Source organism: Bos javanicus, chromosome 20, assembly GCF_032452875.1.
Source record: "Bos javanicus breed banteng chromosome 20, ARS-OSU_banteng_1.0, whole genome shotgun sequence".
Lineage (NCBI taxonomy): Eukaryota > Metazoa > Chordata > Mammalia > Artiodactyla > Bovidae > Bos > Bos javanicus.
This window is the reverse complement of record NC_083887.1, coordinates 8134110-8143316: the sequence shown is the minus strand read 5'-3', so window position 1 is coordinate 8143316 and position 9207 is coordinate 8134110.

Below are 9207 nucleotides of genomic sequence, written 5' to 3'. Positions count from 1 at the left end.
AAATACCACTGCATTGAGGATTAGGTTTCAACATACGAATTCTGGAGGAACACAGTCTATAGTGCCTGGAAACTTCAATGATTTACTTTCTAAAGTCTTTCCTCCCTTTATCATTGTGTTCTGCAATGAAAGCCAGATATCTACGAGGCTGGACCCCCCTGCTAACACTCTGCCTGGTCCATCTCCTGCCCATATTTTCCTTCATTCCATGACGCTCTTCATTCCTTTCTATACCTTTGTCTTCATTCCCTCTGTCAACTGCCAAACAGCTGGAAGAGAATGCACACCTTTCTTCCAATCGAAGTTTGTCTTCCTCTGACCTCTCAAGATATTTTATGTTGTTCCTCTCATCCAAGAAATTCTGTAGGTACTGTTGTAATAGTTCAGATGGATTCTCATCTTCAAAGTGCAGATGCTCAGGAAACCCACAGGATGATGATGAGAGACGCTTTTTTGTTCTTGTGATGGGATGGTGATAGTGGTGGAAAAGGTTGAAATGTTGTTTCTAGAGTTAATTAAAATGAAAAAAGAAGACTCATCCAAATACTAGGTACTGGGCAGCTATCTGGGGGGAAGTGTGTCTTACCACCTTGAATCTGTGCAGATCCTGCCTCAGTTCAGTTCAGTCACTCAATTGTGTCAGACTCTTTGCGACCCCATGGACTGCTACACACCAGGCTTCCCTGTCCATCGTCAACTCCCGGAGCTTACTCAAACTCATGTCCATTGAGTTGGTGATGCCATCCAATCATCTTATCCTCTGTCATCCCCTTCTCCTCCTGCCTTCAATCTTTCCCAGCATCAGGGTCTTTTCAAATGAGTCAGTTCTTCGCATCAGGTAGCCAAAGTATCAGAGCTTCAGCTTCAGCATCAGTCCTTCCAATGAATTTCAGGATTGATTTCCTTTAGGATGGACTGATCGGATCTCCTTGCAGTCCAAGGGCCTCTCAAGAATCACAGTTCAAAAGCATCAATTCTTTGGCTCAGCTTTCTTTATATTCCAACTCTCACATCCATACATGACTACTGGAAAAATCATAGCCTTGACTAGACAGACCTTTGTTGGCAAAGTAATGTCTCTGCTTTTTAATCTGCTGTCTAGGTTGGTCATAATTTTTCTTCCAAAGAGCAAGCATCTTTTAATTTCATGGCTTCAGTGACCATCTGCAATGATTTTGGGGCCCAAGAAAATAAAATCTCTCACTGTTCCCATTGTTTCCCCATCTATTTGCCATGAAGTGATGGGACCAGATGCCATGATCTTAGTTTTCTGAATGTTGAGTTTTAAGTCAGCTTTTTCACTCTCCTCTTTCACTTTCATCAAGAGGCTCTTTAGTTCTTCGCTTTCTGCCATAAGGGTGGTGTCATCTACATATCTGAGGTTATTGATATTTCTCCCGGCAATCTTGATTCCAGCATGTGCTTCATCCAGCCTGGCATTTCATATGATGTACTCTGCATATAAGTTAAATAAGCAGGGTGACAAAAAAGAGCCTTGACGTACTCCTTTCCCGATTTGGAACCAGTCTGTTGTTCCATGTCCAGTTCTAACTGTGGCTTCTTGACCTGCATACAGATTTCTCAGGAGGCAGGTCAGGTGGTCTGGTATTCCCATCTCTTTCAGAATTTTCCACAGTTTGCTGTGATCCACACAGTCAAAGGCTTTGGCATAGTCAATAAAGCAGAAGTAGATGTTTTTCTGGAACTCTCTTGTTTTTTGATGATCCAATGGATGTTGGCAATTTGATCCTCTGCCTTTTCTAAATCCAGTTTAAACATCTGGAAGTTCACGGTTCACATATTACTGAAGTCTGGCTTGGAGAATTTTCAGCATTACTTTACTAGCATGTGAGATGAGTGCAATTGTGTGGTAGTTTAAACATTCTTTGGTATTGCCTTTCTTTGGGATTGGAATGAAAACTGACCTTTTCCAGTCTTGTGGCCACTGCTGAGTTTTCCAAATTTGCTGGCATATTGCGTGCAACACTTTCACAGCATCATCTTTCAGGATTTGAAATAGCTCAACTGGAATTCCAGATCCTGCCTAGGTGGCTCATGATGCTGGCAGGTGAGAAGGCCCTATATACTTGTGAGAAAAACATTTTGACCACTCTTTTTCAATGCCTAAGTTTATGTGGTACGTGCTCTGCTAAGAGAAGACAGTACAAAAACAAATAAGTTGTGTCCTCAAGGAATTTATAGTATTAATAGAAATACATGAGGGAATGTGATGTGTTGGGCGAAGGAGAACAGTTGAAGGTTATGAGGAAAAAGGAGAGAAGGCGACCACCAAGGGCAAACAGCATGTTCCTTCCACGAGTGCTCTAGGCACGAAGGTCAGCAAATCACTGTGTGAATCTTCCTTCTGCCTAGACTGCTGCAGTGGGAAGAGGAACGGAATTGTTTGGATCCAATGAGTCCAGTTGGGCCTTTCTTTGTGGTCTTAAACTCACAGAGTCACCTTTCTAGATAGTATGAAGACTACAAATCCTGATAACCATGGTGGCAGAATGATTTGCTTGGACTGCAAAAAGATAGTAGTGGCTTTTCCCCCAAAATGTGCATATTTTTATAATTGATTAAGTTAATCCCTACAGTCTATGGTAGGTACAGCCCCTTTAAATTCTAAGGGCATCGAAAATCCAAATAATTATACTGCTGCTGCTGCTACTGCTAAGTCACTTCAGTCGTGTCTGACTCTGTGTCCCCATAGACATCAGCCCACCAGGCTCTCCTGCCCCTGGAACTTTCCAGGCAAGAACACTGGAGTGGGTTGCCATTTCCTTCTCCAATGCATGAAAGTGGAAAAGTGAAAGTGAAGTCATGTCCGACTCTTCGCAACCCCATGGACTACAGCCTACCAGCCTCCTCCATCCATGGGATTTTCCAGGCAAGAGTACTGGAGTGGGGTGCCATTGCCTTCTCCGAAATAATTATACTAATACATTTAAAAAGGGGGTGCTGGAGAGGGGATAGGGCAGCAGAAGCAGCCATAGATGGCTACTCCCTTGCAGCCCTGTAGAAGGAAGAAGGCAGGGCAGGGCTGGAAGGGGCCCCCACCACATATATTGCAAGCTGAGGGGCCTTCTCCTACCTGGGGGTCGTGGGATTTCAGCAAACTTTTCATATCCTTGTCAAGTGCTGGGAAGAATTTCAATCACAGAGCTGTGTCTGGAGCCAGCTTTGGTGAGTTCAGCTGTTGGTCTGGGAGACACTGTAATAACGACTGGCTACCGGGGAAATGGCAGTTTCTAAAGGACACATGACTTCATCAGTCATTGTGTCTTTGATTAATGTCTTGTGTCCTTCAGGGTGTTTCATCTGAAACTATCATGTAAACACAGACCTTCCTGCCCTCACCGTGAGGCAAGCATTCCTCTTTGAGGAAACTGACAGAATTCTCTCAGAGTCTGAGGGCGAGCATCACAGGCAGGACTGGAATTCGTCCCTTGCCACGGGCTTAGGAAACAAGGCTCACAGCTTCACCCCGTCGTCTTCCCTTGGAAGGCAGGGAAGCCAAAGCGGCACAACAGGAGGCTGTCAATGCTTAAACTGTTAACTAGCGTTTTCCCAAAATGTGTTTCTGGTTAGTTTAAAGAAGGATAAACAAGATTTAATAGCTGGCAATGAATCACATTTTTTTTTTCCTCCCTAAATGCTATTTGGATCCACTCAAACGCCTGTCGTTCTACTTTTGTACAAATAAATAAATCTCCTTTTCTTTTGTGCATTTTTCTCTGTCCTGCATTTCCTAAAATACTATTTGTTTGACGGATGAGTTAAGCAGTTCTGAGATTTGTTTTTGGCTCTGTAGGCAACTGGGTTGTTTTCTCATCATAATTCAGTGGGACAAGGTTATCACCCCACAAACACTAACACCTCATTTAGAACCAGAAGCACTCCCCCACCAGAAGAAAGCCATTGCTAATGTTCTCCATGTAAGTTTCAGTTGTTACATATCAAGTTTCCCGGTATTAACATCTCTGCCCTGCCCCTTCCCTTCCCTCTTGTTTTAGTTATGCTGGATATACTTCATGCATACAGACATTTAGAAGTAGAATTACAGACAGAAAGTAAACTTGAGATGAAGCACAGAGGTGGGCCCTGCATCTGCTTAGGCTTACGATTCTAGAACCAAGAAACTGACAAATAGGAACAAACCTCACTATAATTTGAAAGCAAAATGAACCCAGAGTATTTTTTTCCCCACCACATAATCACAGATTTTTTTTTTTAAGACAAAGGCCTGTGAAACAATTGAACTGAAATTAAACCTATTATTTTCCAAAGTAATTGTACTGAAAACTGAAATGTTCAAGCAGACTCTGAATCAAGAGGACATTTCGTTTGGTTTCAAGTCCTTGGTTAAACAGAGAAGTACCTTTTCAGTAACTGCCTATTATAATAAAAGATGAGGTAAGTCTATAGAAATATGTTGCAGGTCTCCTTTTCAAGTTCTCCTTATTAACAGAGCCTTTGTGAGCCTGTTCCAAACACTCCCTCTGTACTCCTCATAATCAGAAATGCTATAGCCCAGGAAACAAAGGAAGTTCCAAGAAGAAGGCAAACCCAGAACCCAGAGGTGGGTTCGTGTTTCTGTCAGTTCTCAGCTGAGTGGTTGGGAATCAAGAGGGAGCTGTCTTGCCATCCCATCTCTCCCCGTCTCAACTGTCCAAGTTCAAGCACAAAGCCCTAAAGTAACAAAGTAACAGTAACATGGCCAAGTCTGAAGATTATTTCCCCCAAGTTCAGAAGATTTTTTTTTTCTACAACAGTACTATTTAGTGTGCCTTTTGGTACTTAGTATATTGTATTGCAATAATTTGTTTACAAGCTTATGTTATCTCAAAAGTAGGGACCACAGTATCTCCACATTTATAGTCTATGGGAATTTGAATAGAATCTGTATCTCCCTCTTATGTGAAAATTGTATAAATCTTAATTATGTTGAATTGGTTCATTACTTTTCAGGTCTACTATATCCTTCTACATTTCTGTCTATTCATTCTATTAATTTCTGAGAGTTTGATACTGAAATTCCAACTAAAAATATTTATTTATTTAAAAAATAATTGTAATATATAGTGGAACTATATGTAACTTTGTTTTGTATTTTCTAAGTCTCCTGTAAATGTGTCATCATACTTTCATAATTTAAAAAGTAAAAAAGAAAGAAAAAAAAAAGAGTAGGGACTATACCATCTTTGAATCTCTCAGTATCTAGCACAGAGCATATTAGATAACCTATAAATGATTAAATGAGTGACTGCATGTATGAAAGGATACCAAATGGCATTGATGAATAATCAGTGTCCTTTCCCAACATTCATGTATCTGCCCTGTGTAGTAAAATATACAGTTTTTTTAAAGTATGATTTTCATTCATTAAGTTTCATGCAGTTTTGAAGAGCACTTATGGGGTTTGATCATTATGTCCACTGAGCTCTGGAGTCCAAGAAACCTGAGCTGGGAACTAGTGATACAAGCCCGAGGTTCTCAGTCTTGAGTGTGCAGTAGAATAACCTCAAGGGCTTCTGTTAATACATTGCTGGGCCCACTTCTAGAGGTCCTGACCCACTATGTTTGGGATAATGCTGATGCTACTAGTCCAGGGACCACACTTTGAGAAACACTGATTTAAGCAGGGTGGTGGGTCAGTTCTCGTGCTGATGAAACTGCATGACCTTCAGTAGACCTTTCATCCATCTCACAGGGCTCATGCAGATGGGGAAAGTCAATAACACCTTATATCCACAGAGTATGTCATTACACAAACCCTGGATCACTTACATGATTACACCTATCTCAGCCTTCTTCACAGGGATTAAAGCTACAAGTGAGAAAGGAGGTGAATACAACGATGCTTTGGAAAATTGGAAGTATCATAGAAATATATTGCTTTTTTGTCACAAAAATCCAAACTTTATCTTGGGCTTCTCCCACTAGGGCCTTCCTAGATTGGACTTCTTAGCATAGAAATACTGATGTTAATTTAAGGGAACAAACCTGCTAGGTTAGTAAACTTGAAAATGGCTGAAAAGTTTGATGTGTTGGAGTTCACATGCTGGAAGAATCCATGATCCTCTGGGCATTCTATTGAGCTGTTACAGAAGGACTGGCGTGTGTTCAGTACATGAGCATACATCTCTACCCACTGATGCCACAACCGCCAGGATCTGTGCACTCACGAGGCCTAGCTGCTGGCAGCCCTGACTAGCATTAATCAGCTTGACATCTGGAACCAACCTGAGGCACCCCATCCGATGCCACAGATGCCTTTACTTTTCAGCCGTCACCAAGGAGATTATTCAGTTTAGGGTGCCAGGTCTATACCACACAGTCTGCATGGAGGGTTGAGTGGTGTGTTAAAAAAAATAATAATAAAAGTGAGCTGAATAATCTGGGAGTGTAGGTGAGACAAAAATTTCCCTCAGTAATCTGTCAGCTCGAACTTACACCAGGAAGGCATTTTGCCCGCAGCAGCAGAATTTCTGTGGTTGAGTAGAGCTGGCTAGATTGTGTTCTACATATCCTTGGAGTGCATATTTTGCCCATTTTTGCAAACTACAACATCCTTTAGCTAACTCTACAGCAGTGGCAGCAGCTACTTTCAAAACCCTGTAGCGCACACTGGCCTGCTAAAGTTAGGACCGCATTCTTAGTGGCACTGGGGAAGATGTCCACATCTCTCCTTAGGTGAGTTCCAAAGACTGGGCACTGCTTGGTGACTAGTAATCCACTCGCTGTCATCGTCATGGCAGTCGTGTGGGAAGGGGTTAGTGGGCACAACGTCAATTACATCCCTCTTCTATGTTAGCATTTCATGTACTCTAATATGGAAAAAGAGGACCAAGACATTTTCCAGAAGAACAGCTTTTTGGAAACTGCTCTGTGACACATTAAGAAGACACAAGCAATAAGGAATCAGATTCCACCTCATCAAGAAAAAAAGAATCTATAGATAACACTGTAAATCAGTCAGGAATCAAATGTCTTCCTGGATTGTCACCCACCGCTTCACAGCATTGATTTCTCAAAGCCTAAAACCATAAAGAACCTAAACCAGGCCAGGAAGGGCATCCTGGCCTCCCGTGTTCACTGATTTAATTTTCCCCTCTGAACACATGCAGCTCCATAATTAGAACATTTACCAACCATAAATACAATTTAAACTCTGTACATGTGTGCCTACATGTGTGGAGAAAACAGGCTGAGATACGGTTTCAATAAAAACAATCCTTCTGCACTGATTAGAATGTGTAAAGAGGAAATCTGTTTATACCACAATCTACTCAAAACTTGTGTTGGCAGCAACACTTCTGGCTAATAACTGTCAATGGCAAAGCTACATGGAGGATATGAATTACACGACTCACAGTCTGGAGATCAGAGCTCAGTCTAAAATGGCATGTCCGACACTTTCTGCCATGTCCACCATGAAGGGATGCCATAAGTTCAAGGCCTATGAAGCTCAGACTGCTATGAAAGTGGGCATGCTCAATGACACTCCATGGTCTGTCGAGTTCAAGTCCGTCCACAAAGGGAAAAGAGGTTTCAGAGGAAACTGCAGAGCCCTGCAATGTTTTGGGAAGGTGTTAGTATTTATTCTCCATCTCTTCAAATAATGATAGTATCATTCTGGATCTATAGTAGCATGAAGAATGAGATTATTGGATTAACTAGAAACCAACAGGGCATTTAATATTTTATGCTCCATGTTTCATTTCTTGTTGATTTCATAAAAACCAGAAATCAAGCATTGTCCAGTGAGTCCATCGCCCATGGGTTCATCCCAACCAAGAGCATCCCTGGTCTGATTAATGCAAGATCACCTGAAGGTCTACAGAACTCAGAAGAACCCCTCAGTCACACTCAAGAAGCAGTAGGAAGAGGAAAAACACAAATAGAAGAGCTGAGGTGGTGAAAAATCACTAGTGAAAAATGAAGACCCCACACTGCTTCCCCACACGGCTTGCAAAAGTTAGCTGAACATCCTCTAGTCCCCTCCATCTTTCCTTAGGCCCCACTGCATTTTCTTTCACTCCAGGCTCTGCCAGAATCTGTGTTGCACCCCAAGTGACTCGGTTTTTATTTGCACGCCTAGTGCTGTCAGACGCAGTGCAACGTGGGGCCATTTTCTCGGACTGGCTACCCTTCCCTTCTCTGGATTCTTCAGGCAATTGCTGAGATCCAGTTCACAACAGCAAAGGCTGGCTACATGTAAGTAAAGACAAATAGAGAGTCCAGATGACTGAGACTCAGGAAGAAATTTGGGTAGCAGCACAGTCTCGTAAAGAGCACTTTCAATATATGACTCTAGTACTTTCACACAGGTTATTTCATTTAATTTTCTTACCGACTCTGATAAGCCATCGTCACTATTGTCTCTAACATTGAGACATACTTAAAAATCCAAGAAAAACTTTGTGATGTACCCAAGATCAAACATCTAGTAAATATCACAGCTGGGTGCTGCAAATGACATTATTTCATTCTTTTTGTGGCTGAGTTATATTCCATTGTATACATGTACCACATGTTCTTTATCCATTCCTCTGTCAATGAGTATTTAGGTTGCTTCCATGTCTTGACTGGGGAAACAGCAATGCATGGATGGACCTAGAGATTTTCCTACTGAGTGAAATAAGTTAGACAGAGAAAGAGAAATATTGTATGACATTGTTTATATGGAGAATCTTAAAAAATGATAAAAATGAACTTATTTACAAAACAGATTCACAGACTTAGAGAATGAACTTATGGTTACCAGAGGGGAAGGGAGGGAGGGATAGTTAGGGAGTTTGGGATTGACATGTGCACACTGCTGTATTTAAAATGGACATCAACAAGGACCTACTGTATACCACGGGGAACTCTGTTCAATATCCTGTAACAACCTAATTGGGAAAAGAATTTGAAAAAGAATAGATACATCTGTATGGATAACTGAATCACTTTGTTGTACACCTGAAATTAACACAACAGCGTTAACTGTACTCCAATATAAAATAAAAACTCAAAAAAATCACAGCCGGGACTCAAAATCCATCTCTGTATCATGATACTGCAACACAAAGGAAGAATCCTTCCTTTAGCCCTTTATTAGCCCTAAATATGGAGAAGGCAATGGCACCCCACTCCAGTACTCTTGCCTGGAAAATCCCATGGATGGAGGAGCCTGGTAGGCTGCAGTCCATGGGGTCGTGA